General features: G+C 44.2%; 1 long non-coding RNA gene across 1 annotated transcript in view; it reads left to right on the forward strand.

Annotated features, from left to right (window-relative positions):
* The window catches only part of LOC137528023 (uncharacterized), a 187754-nt gene extending 171710 nt beyond the window's left edge, over positions 1–16044 (forward strand). Inside the window, exon 4 of the long non-coding RNA XR_011023255.1 lies at positions 15809–16044. This is a non-coding gene — a long non-coding RNA (uncharacterized lncRNA). The remainder of the gene's footprint in view (positions 1–15808) is intronic.
* Positions 16045–16290: the final 246 nt, after the last annotated feature.

Below are 16290 nucleotides of genomic sequence, written 5' to 3' on the forward strand. Positions count from 1 at the left end.
ATTTGGTCCAAAAAAAAGGAACAGTAGAAGTTTGTCCAGAGAGATTTGGTGATATTCAAGAAAGAACGAGGCCCCTAATATCTTAAAATGAGAGTTTTCACAAGAGTACCCTGTGGTCAACAGTATGAAATGCAGAGAGCAGACCAAGAAGGATGGAAATGGAATAATGGCTTTTGGTTCTAACTGTTAGGAGGTGATTGACTATTTTGGCAATGGCTATTTCTGTGGAATGGTTGGAGCGGATGCCAGACTGGAGATGATCAAACAGGGAATATTAAGATAAGTAATATGATAATTATCCTTGGACATGTCCAGTAATTGGGAAACAAAGGACAGAAGTGAAAAAGGGAAGTAATTGGAGGAGGTTCAAAGGATCTCAAATACTAGAGTAAGGACAACAGTTTTGAGAAATGGAGGTAAAAACCAGCAGTGAGCGATAAGTAAAAAAAATAATAATGCAGAGATTAGGAGGACGAGAAGGATGAGTATCTTGGTGGAACGAGGTGGAAAGCGGTAGAGATGCTGAAGGTTTATAGAGATGCTGACATCAAACCAACAAACAGTGCTGCTCGGATACCCCTTTTCAAAATACGCATTGGATTCGGATCCGGATACCCAGATATCCGAGTTCAAAATTTTCTGATCCGAATCGGATATCCGACTTTAGTATCCGGGGTATCCGGGCGGATCCAGATATCTGGATAAAAAAAAAATGGAAGTGGCCTCTAAATTGCTTTAAAAACGTTTTTAGGGTAAATGAGGCATGTAGCATCATTATTTTTTAAAGGGAAACACTAATTGATGATGTGGGGACTTCAAATTCCCCCTCCCCCCCCCAAAAAAAATGGCTGTCAATTAACATCAGGCCTAGGTTCCAGACAGCGGTTGTGCAGCCCACATTGTGTCCAACGTCCAACCGCACAACTGAGACATGACAGTTTTCAGCCCAGACACCTCCAAAAAATTACGCAGCAATTGTGTTTTGGGTTAAATATAGGTGATATCAGCACAGCAGCAGTGGCCTGTGGCACCGTGATTGCAGGGCAATGCAGCAGCAGCAGGTATAACATCTGCCAGGAGCATGCCGGACGTGGCACTTGGCAGTGGCACATGGCACGTGGCACTTTGCACTTGGCACTTTGCACTTGGCACTGGGCACTTTGCACTTGGCATGGGGCACTTTGCACTTGGCACGTGGCACTTTGCACGTGCCATGTGCCAAGTGCAAAGGGCCACGCGCCAAGTGCAAAGGGCCACGTGCCAAGTGCAAAGTGCCACGGGCCAAGTGCAAAGTGCCACGGGCCAAGTGCAAAGTGCCACAATAGACATGCCAATTGCCAAGAGCCACGTGCCAAGTGCCACGTGCTGAGTGACAGTCAGACAGCAGAGGAGAAGACACTAACTGTCACATTGGCACTGCTCAGCAGCACAGCAGTTCTGTAGTAAGCTAACACAGTAGTACTACTACTCTAACAACTACTAGTACTGACTGCAGTACTACAGTACTAATTACACAATAACACAGTAATCCTATTCCCTAACCTAACCTATACTGTAGCTAGCTAAGGCTAATAGCTGGCCAGCAAGCAGCAGCTGGCCTGGTCTGTGCACAGCATACACAGACACATAGCAGCTGCCCTGCAGCACACACTCTCACTGTCACACAATGAAATCAAGCTAATTAACAATACAACAATAGTGTAGTGATAGTGAAGGGGTTAATCATTGAACAGCTTTAGGTTTATCACTGTTTACAGGACTTGTTAGGCCAGCAGCACTGGAGCATGTCTCTCAGTGAGCATTCACAAGCAAGGACGAGATTTCTCATCATGGCAGCTCTCCTTATTATACAGGGGGGGCCTGGACAGGGTTCCTCTCTGTGATTGGGTGCCGGGGCTTAGGCTGGGAGCCCTCTGGTTGGCTCAATGAGGTCAGGTGGGGCTGGCCAGGGTTCTCTTCTATGATTGGTTGCTAGACCTTTTGCTGGGAGCCCCTGGGAGCCCTCTGATTGGCTCAATGATGTCAGCGACGTCATATTATTATTATTATTATTATTATTATTATTATTATTTATTGAATGTATAAAGCGCCAACATTATACGCAGCGCTGGACAATAAATATACACAATGATACAAGGATGACATACATAGGGTTATACACATAGAACAAAGTTATCCATACAAATTGTACAAAATACATGATCATGCAATATGGGCTGGTTAGGTAGGCCCAGTAATACAAGTACAGGCTGTCATTGGACAGGAGCACACAATCCTGTAGATTACACTAGGGAGTGGAGGACCCTGCCAGAGGATTACAATCTAAAGGGAGGGGTGGAAACACTAGGGGGGAGGGGCTGTTAAATATTCCTTAGAGAGTTACTGTGTGGTAGGAGGTGGGTAGGCCATCATAAAAAGGTTGGGTTTTGAGGGCTTGCTTGAATGTGTTGAAAGAGGGAGCAAGTCTGATGGGTGGTGGAAGGGCATTCCAGAGGGTGGGGGCAGCTCTTGAGAAATCCTGCAGGCGAGGATGGGAGTGTGAAATGCGTGGGGTGGTGAGGCAAAGGTCGTTGGAGGAACGGAGGGGGCGACTTGGTGTATACTTGTGAACAAGCTCTGAGATGTAGGTAGGGCAGGTTTTGTGCACAGATTTATACGCCAGGCATAGAATCTTGAAACTGATCCTGAAACGGATAGGGAGCCAGTACAGGGATTCATAAAGGGGAGATGTGGATGCAGAGCGGTGCGAAGAATGGATGAGTCTTGCAGCCGTGTTCATCACTGATTGAAGGGGGGCAGTGCGTTTCAGGGGGAGGCCAGAAAGGAGGGAGTTACAGTAATCAAGGCGGGAGATGATGAGGGCATGGATGAGCAGTTTGGTCATGTCCGGGGTTAAGAAGGGGCGGACCTTGGAGATATTACGGAGGTGGAAATTGCAGGCTCTGGTGATGTTTTGGATGTGTGGGATGAAGGAGAGGTCAGAGTCCAAGGTGACACCCAGACAGTGGGCCTGGGAGGTAGGGAGAATGGTTGTGTTGTCGATTGTGAGGTGGAAATCTGGGAGGGGTGCAGCAGCATGGGGTGGAAAGATCAGGAGCTCAGTTTTGTCTAGGTTAAGCTTTAGGAACCTAGCTGACATCCAGGAGGAAATTGCTGAGAGACACGAGGAGACCTTGTTTATGGTGGTGGATGAGAGATCGGGGGTATGGAGGTAAATCTGAGTGTCATCTGCATAAAGGTGGTAATTGAAGCCCAGGGAGGAGATAAGCTTGCCAATTGAGGAAGTGTATATGGAGAAAAGAAGGGGGCCTAGAACAGAGCCCTGGGGGACCCCAACTGAGAGGGGGGCAGGGGTTGAGGAGGAGCCATTGAAGGAAGTGGTGAAGGAGCGATTGGATAGGTAGGAGGAGATCCAGGCCAAGGCAAGACCATGGATGCCCATGGACTGTAGTGATTGGAGGAGGAGGGAGTGGTCAACAGTGTCAAATGCTGCAGAGAGGTCAAGGAGGAGCAGGATGGAATATCCTTAGTTACAGTATGTCAATAGTCGGATTTCTGTGGACATCCGCGGCATTGCCTGCAAACTATCTGGATTTTGGCCAAGGTATCCGGAATCCGAATCCGGGCGTATAGCTGAAAAAGTTCGGATTATCTGGGTAACCCTGATATCCGAAATCTTGCTGAGCAGCACTTCCAACAAACGTTGATTCTGGTGATACCTTTAACCTCCTTGCCGGTTATTCCGAGCTCAGATCGGGGTAACCTGCCGCGGAGGATTCCTCAGGCCCTGCTGGAAAAATTGCATAATTTTTTTTTATACACGCAGCTAGCACTTTGCTAGCTGCGTGTCACTTACGATCGCCGCCGCTCCGCGCCGATTCGCCGCTACCCGCTGCATCAGAGGGTGCCCCCCCCGAGACCCGTGCGCTGCCTGGCCAATCAGTGCCAGGCAGCGCTGAGGGGTGGATCGGGACTCACTCTGACGTCACGACGTCGATGACGTCGGTGACGTTCTCGCGCCCGTTGCCATGGCAACGGGGGAAGCCCTCATGGAAATCCTGTTCAGAACGGGATTTCTGGATGGGCATATTCGCCGGCGGCGATCAGCACATACGGGGGGATGCTGCAGGGAGGGGGAAGAATGTAGCTAGCGCTAGGCTAGCTACATGCTAAAAAAATAGAAATGCAAAAAAAACCACCCTCCCTGCCGTGCGCAGCACATTTTTGAACGGCAGGGAGGTTAATGACTAACTGTACATGTACACGGTTTATTGCCAAGCTTTCAAAACGTTAAGTTTCTTCTTCAGGCATTATACAGAACTGGATGAGAACTGGAACTTCCTGGCAGAAAATCCTTAAACAAACAAGAAATAGCGAAAGACAGGTTGAGATAAGTACTTCAGAAAATAGCATTGCTCTCTGACTAAATTAGTCAGAGAGCTCAGAGAAGATCTTTTGCACAGCTAACAACTGAAGTTTGAGTCCAACAGGAGAAAATTGGCATACAAATGTTAGGATTAATATTATTAGGAGGATGTTTCTTAACTCTTCCTGTACTGGAAACAATATGAGACTATTTTCTTTGCTACTAATGTTCTGTTTCTTAGCTGTACTACACGTACAATTCATAGTTACACAGTTTGGTTGAAAAAAGACATCCGCCAAGCCCCACTCATTATATCATAAGTTTATTTTCACTTCAAATTCCCTTTAAAGGATATCCCTGAGGTGACATGTGACATGATGAGATAGACGTGTGTATGTACTGTGCCTAGCAAGTGGCGGTTCCTGTCTGGGTCAGTACTGGGTCAGACTACAGTGTGACCCTCACTGATAAGAAATTACAACTATAAAATGCTTTACTAGCAGAAAATGGCTTTTGAGAGCAGGAAAGTGATAAACAGGGTCAATAGTTCATATATTTTAGCTCTGGCATACTTCAATGAATGTGTCATTGAGCAAAAACAATAGACAGTACAGACTTAAAAAGTAGATTTAAATATAAAATAAAACTGTGAATATCTTTAAAAGTCATTTTTAAGAGAAGGAGGGTAGATACAATTGTTTATTTCATTAGTTTCTTTGAACATCAGATTCCCTTTAAGTATCTTCTTCAGGCATGTTACAGAACTTTGGAATCTTCGGATTCTCTCCATGACTGATACTGGACTACATGGAAGGTTATTCTTGTATTCTGCAATTCATGATGACTCCAACACCCTCATTCTTTATTTTTTCTCCTGAGTTCTCTCACAGGAAATATTTTCTCATCTCCTTCTCTCCTACACAATACATTTTCAGCTCCTCAAGGCAAAACGTAAGTAAGAAGATACGCAACTTCACTAAATTTGGAACAACTTGTGTTTGAGCATGTTTTTCATTGTTTGCTGAGAGGTGAGAAGTTATTTTATTGATGAGGTGGGATAATAACTGCAGTGAGGAATGTTTATTGAATTCAGTCCATAGACTGAGGATAGTGAATATAGGTTAACATGTGCGTGTAAAAGTCACAGCTCTGGAAATGGCCTGAGGGTGTAGTATGGCCTGGGGGACAGAAAACCACACAATATGGCCAAAGCTGCAGTTCCGATTTGTATTGCAAAGCACAGATCCATATACACAGCTACTTGTCTTCTTTAAAATAGACATAATGCAAGTTCAGGAAAAATAAATAAAAAACAAAACAAAACAGATAAACAAAAAATAAGAACTATGGTGTTGGTACTGACAGCTGTCTGAATACAACTGAATAAACATGGGTCCATCGTCTTGTCAGTACAACACCAGTGCTGGTGTGATTGACTGATTGGTTGCTATGACCAGTTCATGTTTACTCTTAAAGGAATACTGTAGGAGGTCGGGGGAAAATGAGTTGAACTTACCCGGGGCTTCTAATGGTCCCCCACAGACATCCTGTGTTGGCGCAGCCACTCACCGATGCTCCGGCCCCGCCTCCGGTTCACTACTGGAATTTCAGACTTTAAAGTCTGAAAACCACTGCGCCTGCGTTGCTGTGTCCTCGATCCCGCTGATGTCACCAGGAGTGCACTTGTGCAGTCCCAGTATGGTCTGTACCTGCGCAGTACACTCCTGATGACGTCAGCGGGAGCGAGGACACGGCAACGCAGGCGCAGTGGTTTTTAGACTTTAAAGTCTGAAATTCCAGAAGTGAACTGGAGGCGGGGCCGGAGCATCGGTGAGTGGCTGCGTGGGCACAGGATATCTGCGGGGGACCATTAGAAGCTCCGGGTAAGTTCAACTCATTTCCCCCCCCCCCCCCCCCCTTTAAAGTTATTGAGCAAATCTTGTACAAACAGAAGTAGAGATTGGAAATTTATTTTCTAGTTCCTTTGCCTGAAACAGTGAAAAGATGTATAAGATTGCAAGTTTAAAATCCTGCAAATGCTCCCTGTTTTGTGTACAGTGCTGACATCACTGGCAAGATGACAGTTGGCATGCAGGTACAAGGTACAGGAGTCAGGAAAAGAAAAATACGTAACATAGGAAATTATCAGTGTGTCTCAGGTCTTTGAAGTGGGCCTGAAGAATTAATACTATAGATCAACCCACAGATCCACACAATCTGCTTTTAAATTTGTCATGATCTGATCAAAAAAATGAGTACTTAAGTTTACACTCATAATGGCCACCTTAAAGTGAACCCAAGGCAAACCCTTGAGTCTAAAAGTAGATACTTACCTACTAAGAGGCAAGCTTATGTATCCTAAAGAGGCTTCCTGCTTTCTACTTGCCCCTGCTGCATGCTGGGACCCTCTTTAAGATCTTGGCCAAGCTCCTATTTATGCACGGGCGTGGCCATGTTGCACCCGCACCTGCACAGTAGCACAGAGCCACTTGTACGGGTACGGTGAGTACGGCCATGCTTCTGCATGAAGAGGAGTATGACCTAGATCTTACATCTAACAAGCTTTTGTAGGTTGCGCAGTAGAGCGGACCCGATGGAGATCGGCTATTTCCGCCTATCTTCATGCGGAGAGCCGCAACAGCGCCCCCGCTGGAGCCAGGAAAGGTAAATAAATCAGCGCTTGTCAGGCTTGTCGAGGGAGGATTCCGGGACACTTCGGGGGAGCCAGCGCTGGATTGCCTGCAGCTACAGGGGTGGGGGAAGCCTCATTGGGACCCAGGTGAGTACCCCAAAGGGGAACTTTTTTTTTGTTACAGGTTCTCTTTAAGACGTCAGAGTCTTTAGCCAATAACTTTATGAGGATATTATATTAATATAGAGGAAGAGTCCAGGAAACCAAAATAATATATAGTTGATTTAAATGATCAGAAAGTAAAAAAATTCACAAACCTTCATAAATTAGTGCGGTACACCTGCAGACACATTTACTCCACTGACAGGGTAACGATACCAGGTTCACAACAGGAGTACAGAGTACAAGGTACATTTTCCTGTGGTTCCACCAATCTGGTATATCTGATCATGTGTGCTAAATGCCCCAATGTTATGTACGTGGGAGAAACTGGACAAACTCTGCGCAAACGTATGAATGGACACAGGCACACTATTAATGATACCAAATCTGGACTCCCAGTTGCTACACACTTTCGGTCCAACGAACACAGCATGGATGATCTTCGTGTCACTGCCCTGAAGGGCGGCTTCAAAACGTCAAATGACCGATTAATAGCAGAAACAAAATTTATAAATTCTTTCAAAGCTGTGCAGAAGGGTTTGAATAAGGACAACAACTTTCTATATTGGTATGAGATTGATGATATATGAACTGTCTCAGCCACCCTAGCTGAACTTGTGAACTAAGAATTTACGATACCTCTGGGTCAATCCTAAGTGAGCAATAAAGTAAACAAGGATCCTTATCTTACCCCATTTAGATGGTCTGTTTGTATTAAGGCATCTTCATGATGTATTTATGCTTAAAAAAATATCTGTTTTCCCTTTTGATGTTGCATGTATATAAGCTGTCTGTACCACCAGCTTGCAAACTAACAGGATGTAAACCTGACGAAGGCTGCAAGGCCGAAAGCTTGTTCATTCTTATTCATTTGTAGTTAGCCAATAAATGGTATCATCCTGATTTAAAACTTCTTGCTTCATAAATTAGTAGGAACAATATATCCCTCCACCAGCAATGATGTGGTAAAGGAGGCCCTCCTAGGGCTTGAAGTGCTGCATAGCTGTAATTTTTCTGTATCTTCAGCAACAGAAATATGGTTGTTAGCAATAAAAAATAATAATAATAATATAAGGAAGGTAGAACAATTTTCAAAGAATAATGACAACTACTGATACAACCAGAAGGTGACTTTATTCCCCATGTCTCGGAGTTCTCCTTTAATTCTGCATTTGCTGCACAGGAAGTCCTTGCCGATACAATGTGAGCTCCCCTCACCGGTAATGTTCTTGTTTACGGATCGGGTTTTTGAATACATTTTCGAGTATTTAATTGTTGAGCTGTAAAGCACTTGGAATGTGTATTTGGCTATTTTTCACATGATTAGGCAAGTTATTATGGGAAGATTGAAATGTTATCATGCGTTACTTTAAGTAGCAAACAGAAGTGACTTTGATAATAATGACCCTCACTTGATCAATTTGGCTGCTGGCGGAAGCTGAAGGCATTGTCCAAAACGCAACGTTTGTTTCCAGAAATGCAAAATAGATTCTGCTGCTTCTCCTCCAGCCGGGTAAACATATTATACGTAAAGGACTTTCACAGCTAGTTGGTGGCAAAAGCCTTAAAGTGAACTCAACAACAGTACTTTCTTTACTAAGCATTTGTTATTGTGTGCCCACTTGCTTGACATGGGGGGAGGAGGGGATGTTTCTACTAAAAATTAATACTAAAGTAACCAAATCAATCTATTTTAAGGTGTCTTGTCTGTGACGCAGTGGTGGAGGTGGTTGTATATTCAGGATCTGCGTCACCATCTTTGATGATACCGCAGCTGACCTACCCATTTGATGGGATATGCTCCCCATCACCCAATGGATGCAGAGATTAGAGCGTGTGTGTTATGCCCCGCCCTTCCTGTCCACCACGTTTACGGGCACAGAAAGCCTCCTGATTTATATAAGACTTATTACATAGCCCCCACCCAACCATTTGCTGCACGCCTCCAGAAAATGCAAATAATCAGTACCGTAGGTCTCCCAAAATACATGTAGCAAAGCCATTTCCACTTCAACTCCCCACCCTCCCCCCCCTCCCCCCCGACACACACTATCACCTAATATCACTCAGACTCCCACAGACCATTCCCCATGTATTAGTTTAATGTGGGTTGGGCTGGTCTGTGGCCAACAGCACACATTATTATTATTCATGGATGAGAATGGAAACCTTCCTTTACCCAAAAACTTTTCCCCAAAAGAAAATGGGATTTCCTGTTTGGCTTCCCCGTCGCCATGGCGGCGATCGGGATGACGTCATCGGCGTCATCCACGTCATGGCGTCTGGGGGAGTCCCGATCCACCCCTTAGCGCAGCCTGGCGGTGATTGGCCAGGGTCTCCGGGGGGCCCTCTAACACGGTGGGTAGTGGCGAATCGGCACAGAGCGGCGGCGATCGGCTTGTACACGCAGCTAGCAAAGTGCTAGCTGCGTGTAACAAAGCAAAAAGTGTGGAAATCGGCCCACCAGGGGCTGAGAAATCCTCTGCGGCAGCTTACCCTGAGCTTAGCTCTAATGCGGCGGGTAGTGGCAAATCGGCGCGGAGCAGCGGTGATCGGCTTGTACACATAGCTAGCAAAGTGCTAGCTGTGTGTAACAAAGCAAAAAGTGTGGAAATCGACCCCCCAGGGGCTGAGAAATCAGGCAGCTTACCCTGAGCTCAGCTCGGGATTATTGCCCAGGAAGTTAGTCTGAAAACCACTGCGCCTGAGAGGCTCCCTCTGATGTCACCAGGAGTGTATTGCGCAGGGCCAGTATGGTCTATGCCTGTGCATTAAGCTCCTGGTCACATCAGTGGGAGCGAGGTCACGGCAACACAGGCGCTGTAGTTTTCAGACTTTAAAGTCTGAAATTCCAGAAGTGAACCGGAGGCGGGGCCGGAGCATCGGTGAGTGGCTGCGTGGGCACAGGATGTCTGCGGGGGACCATTAGAAGCCCTGGGTAAGTTCAACTCATTTTCCCCCGACCCCCTACAGTATCCCTTTAATAGCTGATGTGTGGTTTGAGACATCACCAAGATAAATTACAGCAGAAACAGGAAACACTAGGAGGAGGGATGGGAGGAGAGATGGGCATCAGAGGAGCGGGAAGACATATTTCTGATAAGGAAGCAGCAGGAGGCTGTTAATGTGTTAATATGTGGTGGGAATGAGAGCCTTTATTTGCCGGTGTCCTTGCGAGTTGCGTTCGGTCGGTGTCCTTGCGAGTTGTGCTTAGCGGAAAAGGTCGCTGGAGGCCGAAAGGAACATGGGTAGATGCTGTGAAAAGGTCAGAGGCCACATAGTAGTTATTTGTAGTATTATATTAATGAAGCCTTCTGGCTTTGTTTACTAGCTTTGTTTTCTTCTGCAATGTTCTAATTTACTCCCCCCCTTTACTCCATTTCACTGCTTCTAAAAAAGCTTGTTTAAAACGCATGGAGCGATTATTAGATGTGATATTTTGTAATCTATATTTAAATATGAAAAAAAGAGTCTCTAATGAACAGGCACCCTGCATAGCATTATTTCCTAACAGTGTACAGATTATAATTACAATTAAGGCACAGTGATTTCTTGATACCTCATTAGAGAATTATAGCAAAAGTTCAAAGTAGCTTTTAGAATCAATCTTCCTGCATAATAGTTATTCATTTTCCAAATTGTGTTCCATACAATGCAGGTTAAAGCGCAATTCTCGCTTCCCTTGAAATAAAAAAGCTAAAATCTCAAGTAAACAATACAAAGCCTGGAACACAATATACGGTATTATTAGTGGACATACTCAGGGAAAATTAAACCCTTTGTGTTCAGTCCATGAGTGGCAAGTACTAATAGGTATAAAGGCTGTATGCGCCTACCACCACATGACTTTAACTGTCATTTATACCTATTCGAATAATTATGCAGCAGGGAGAGGTGGCTGTGCTTCCTAAGACAGGCTGCATTTGAATGGCCAACAGCATAAATGTGCTGAGCCTAATTATAGGCAGGGTTCAAAGCTTGCATTCAAAACAGATGCACCAAAATTAATGTAAGGATGTTAGCTTCCAAAAACAGTTTGCATGCAGATTGTTCTGTACTGGACCCTTCCACCACGATGAGGTCATCCTTCATGGAAGGGACCCTAACCTCTAATTAACAGACAGACATTGGGCTTGATTCACAAAAGAGTGCTAACTGTTAGCACGTCCGTTTTCGCGTGAATTTTCGCATTTTCGCGTGAATTTTCGCATTGCGCGCGATCGCGAATTTTCACGTGAAACGAAAACATCGCGCACAAACGCAAATTTTCATGCGAAATCGATGTCGTTTCCACGCGAAAATTCGCATTTGCACGCAAAAACATTATCGTTTCGTGTGAAAATTCGCGATCGCGCGCAATGCGAAAATTCACGCGAAAACGGCTGTGCTAACAGTTAGCACTCTTTTGTGAATCAAGCCCATAGTGTGAACCTGGGGGCAGTTGGCCATAAAATGGTTTATACATTTTTTTATAGACAACAGGGAAGAGATGGCAGCACTCATAAACCAGGCTGCATCTGAAATGACTACCAACAGAGGCATGCAGAGCCCCCTACAGGCAAATACACACCTTGTGTTCAAAACAAATGCCAGACTATGCAGAAAATCCCTAAACTCAGAATAATTACAGCACAAGATGAACCTGTACTTGCAAACTTCAGCGCTAAGTCCTGATGGTTTCCGAACACTGGCATCATGATAAACCAGGAAGGCTTTCCAGTCACAGAGACCCAATTCACAGAGTCTTAATGCACTTTTCTGTTTAGCTCTTTCATCTAAACACCATTGGAGTGGTCCTTATCACATTGATAGGGCGTTTCACCTCTGTTTCACTTCAGGCAGGTGGGGTGGGCAGTAGACAAGTAGCAGCTGTGTTGGATATAGGGGGATTTTATGTATTGGGTCCATTTGGAAGGTACATGATGTGAGTGTGTAATAGAGGCCTATATTCTTTGGGAACACATATATTACTGAGAGCAATATATTATAATGCTTGACATGTTCAGTAGCTCCTGATGAGTCCTTATGATGAAACATGTCGGGCGGGGCTTAGGCACGGAAGTAAGAGCCCAGTAAGAGATAGAAGGCATGGGTATACCAAATGGCGTCCCGATCTGGAGAGGTGACCGCAGCGCACACGGACACCACTGGCAGACACAGAAGGGAGACATAATGGCACCTGGAGCCCAGCCTGACGGGGGAGAGCCCGTGTTAAAACTCTGTGCCCTTGAATCAAGTCATCTTATTGTAAGTGCAATAGATTTTTATAGCTCAATAAATATATACGGTTTTACACTATGTGAGGTTTTTTTCCTACTTTACAGAAATAATCTGTGATGCATGGAGGTACTTATATGAGGAGGTAACCTTTTCAAGTGGATGATCCAGAGGAGGTGGGGGACGGCCCTAAGTGTCCCAATGTGCAACTAGGCCTGGTTAAGGTCATATAATCTGGTGAGTCTGTTTCCTTATGGTGTGGTGGTGGATAATCTTATGAAGATACCACAGACGGCAGATTACAAGCACACAACCATAGGGAAACGTGATTGGGACTCTCATTAGTAGCACTAGCACACAAATCCAATGTATTGGGTTGTGTAGGCGCTACCTTCTCTAAAAAGACTTTTTATTGTACACAGAAGGAGCTGCTCCAACTTTTATTCTTTTATTATTGTATTTGTACATTTTCAGGAAACTTGGTTGTAGCGCTCATCTCTATCACATTATTATAATAAAGCAGACAGCTCAGAATCCTTCACTTTACATTGCTGTCTCTAGTAACACTCCACTTAACGACAGCTCTTAGACCAGGTGACAATTCCTCACGCACTTTACAGTTGTTATCACTTGTATTCCTCTCTGTGAATTAAAATATGACTTTAAGGAGACTCTGTAAAAAAAATGTCATCCTTATTTCTTCTATCCTATAAGTTCCTATACCTGTTCTAATGTGCTCTGTCTATCTGAAGCCTTTCCTATTTGCACAGTGGCTGTATTATCTCTGTTATATGATCTAATCTTCTCTCCTCTGTCAGCTCTCTCGGGCTCAGGCAGTCAGGCTGGAATGTGCAGGGCTGCTTGTGATTGGATAGAAGTTATACAAACCCTCTCCAGGCCCCTGCACACTCTGTATGACTCACACACTGAGATACTCTCAGCCTATCACTTGGTATGTCTTTTGTTTGTAAACACTGGATAAAAACAGCAATTACAAGCCAGGATTGCAGCAGGGAGTGGCAGAAACAGCGAAGAGGGGCCCAGCCAAACATAATGAATAGAATGGTATGCTTTTTATTGTAAGAATTTTACAGTACAGATTCTCTTTAAGTTTAGGATTCGGTCATTAATTTAAAAATTCAGTCGTTAACTTGAGGAATCACTCTTTAACTTAAGGAGATAATCCTTGTTTTAGGGTTTGCCTGAGGTAAATTGCTTAGTGAATACTACATACTTCATGACTTATCACCATGGTGATAACAGTAAAACAGCTCAGTATCATTATTAAAGACAGAAGATAAGCTTAGTGAATTGTGGCCAATGCTTGTTTGCCTCTGATGAAGGGGTCTGTAGAACCGTGAAACAAACTCCAGGCTCATTAGTACCGCCCATTAGTATATTATTTATTATACTTTATAGACTTTTATGTTCTGGATTCCCAGTTGTTTGTTGTTTCATACATTTTATAAACTGTTGTTTACTTTGTCTCCTAAAAACTCAGTTACTCAGCATACAGGCGTTTTCCTTTGTATCAGTGGAGTGATATGGACCCCGGGGGACTTTCCACCCATGTGGACCCCTGTGAAGTTCCATCCTCTAGAGGCGGATTTATCTTTTTACTCCAGTAATATAAGTGCAATAGCACAACTATTCTTTGCAAATGAAAGGCTTGGTACCTTCTCGAGGAGCTGTTTGTTCTATTTGAGCAAAGTTTTTCCATCTAATTTCAAGATAATTTGTCTTAGCGTAAATATTTAGCCTTCCACAGAAAAAAACAAAAAAACAAAAACTTTCTTTCTTTCTTTTTTTGTATTTTACTTTGTAATCATGTATTCATAGCAATAAGTATTCACAGATTTGCACAGGGATGCATTATCACTTCTGCTTATAAAAGCACGGCAGGAGAAGCACTTGAGCTATTTTTTCCCCTCCTTGTTCTATTTTTAAAGCCAGTTGTCCAGTTGAATAAATACTCAGACAGGAATGTCATTTTCTAAAGTATATTTATTTTTAGAGACTTTTCGAGGTAAGCTCTCTTAACGATTTTAATGCACGCCTGCCTTACTTGCTTCTGACAGTTCTGAAAAATAAGCAAAATATGTGGAGTGCGATACAAATATAACTTCGCCCGGCTCTGGAAACAGCTCTCCTCTCACACAGGTTCCATGGAAATTTACATTTTTCTGTATATCCAGCCTCATTGTTCAGAGAGATGAGAGATTAAAACAAGAGGCGGTCATCACCCTATCCCACCTCCCATGTCTCCTACTTCTGGAAAGTTATTACTATATTAGCAAATACTGAAGATGTGACTGGGGGAAACATGGACCATGTAGTTACGAATATTCATAGCTGCCCTGGTGAGTAGACTACAAAAAGTATAGATTTTTGGAAGAGACACTCAAATTACTATAAACTGCCCCTCTTCTCTTAAAGTGAACCTCCAGACTAAAAATCGACTCAGCAGCACTGAAAAGGCCTGGCGTTTCTTTAACAGTTTCACAGCATCAGAACTTTGTTTTTCTTACATAAGCCTCATTTTTAGCTGCACAGAAGAAATCTGCCCGGGCATTTTCCCCCTGATGCTGTGCAAAGCATGATGGGATTTCTGATGATGTTGTTCTTGTTCTGCTGTTTTGGCGCAATTTTTTTTTTTTAATTTTGAATTTGAGATTTGAAGCCTAGCTCGCAAAGCTGGGAGGGGTGATCAGGACACAGGGCAGTTGGAACTGTGTCTCATGCTCCCTGTCACCTCCTTTCAACCAAAAAGATGGCTGCCCCCATGAAAAAGATGGCTGCCCCCATGAAGTCACAAACATTTGCCTGTTCTTTTAAAACAGGGTGGGTAAGAGATTATATTACCTATCTATTTTAATTAACATCACTAATGTAACTTAATGACAGTATGTTTGTTTGGGCTGAAGTTCCCCTTTAAAGGATCTTGTAAATTGGGTCTCTGGGGCTCTGGTGAGCCCTTCTCATTTATTGTGGTGACGTTTGCAAGTTTGCTGTGCTGAACTTTGCAAGCACCTGTTTATTCTATGATCAGTGGTGTAACTGAGACATGGCACAAGCATCGCACAAGTACCTCCAGCTCAAATGTCTCTGACTTAATCTGGCCATGGCTAGTGTTGGGCGAACACCTAGATGTTCGGGTTCGCGAACGTTCGCCGAACATCGCCGCGATGTTCGGGTGTTCGCGCCGAACTCCGAACATAATGGAAGTCAATGGGGACCCGAACTTTCGTGCTTTGTAAAGCTTCCTTACATGCTACATACCCCAAATTTGCAGGGTATGTGCACCTTGGGAGTGGGTACAAGAGGGAAAAAATATTTGAAAAAGAGCTTATAGTTTTTGAGAAAATTGATTGTAAAGTTTCAAAGGAAAAACTGTCTTTTAAATGCGGGAAATGTCTGTTTTCTTTGCACAGGTAACATGCTTTTTGTCGCCATGCAGTCTTAAATGTAATACAGAGAAGAGGTTCCAGGAAAAGGGACCGGTAACGCTAACCCAGCACAAGCAGCAGAACACGCGATGGAACAGGAGGAGGCGCAGGAGGAGAAGGCCATGCTTTTTGAGACGCAACATCCCAGGCCTTGCATGAGGACAAATAGCGTGCGGATATAGCAATGCTTTTTGCCGCCATGCAGTCATAAATGTAATAAAGATGAGAGGTTCAATAAACAGGGACCGGAAACGCTAACCCAGCAGCAGCAGCAGCAGCAGCACACGTGATGGAACAGGAGGAGGCGCAGGAGGAGAAGGCCACGCTTTTTGAGACACAACATCCCAGGCCTTGCATGAGGACAAATAGCGTGCGGATATAGCAATGCTTTTTGCCGCCATGCAGTCATAAATGTAATAAAGATGAGAGGTTCAATAAACACACAATAAACATACACAGAGTGGCAG

This window comes from Hyperolius riggenbachi, chromosome 8 (assembly GCF_040937935.1).
Source record: "Hyperolius riggenbachi isolate aHypRig1 chromosome 8, aHypRig1.pri, whole genome shotgun sequence".
NCBI classification, from domain to species: domain Eukaryota; kingdom Metazoa; phylum Chordata; class Amphibia; order Anura; family Hyperoliidae; genus Hyperolius; species Hyperolius riggenbachi.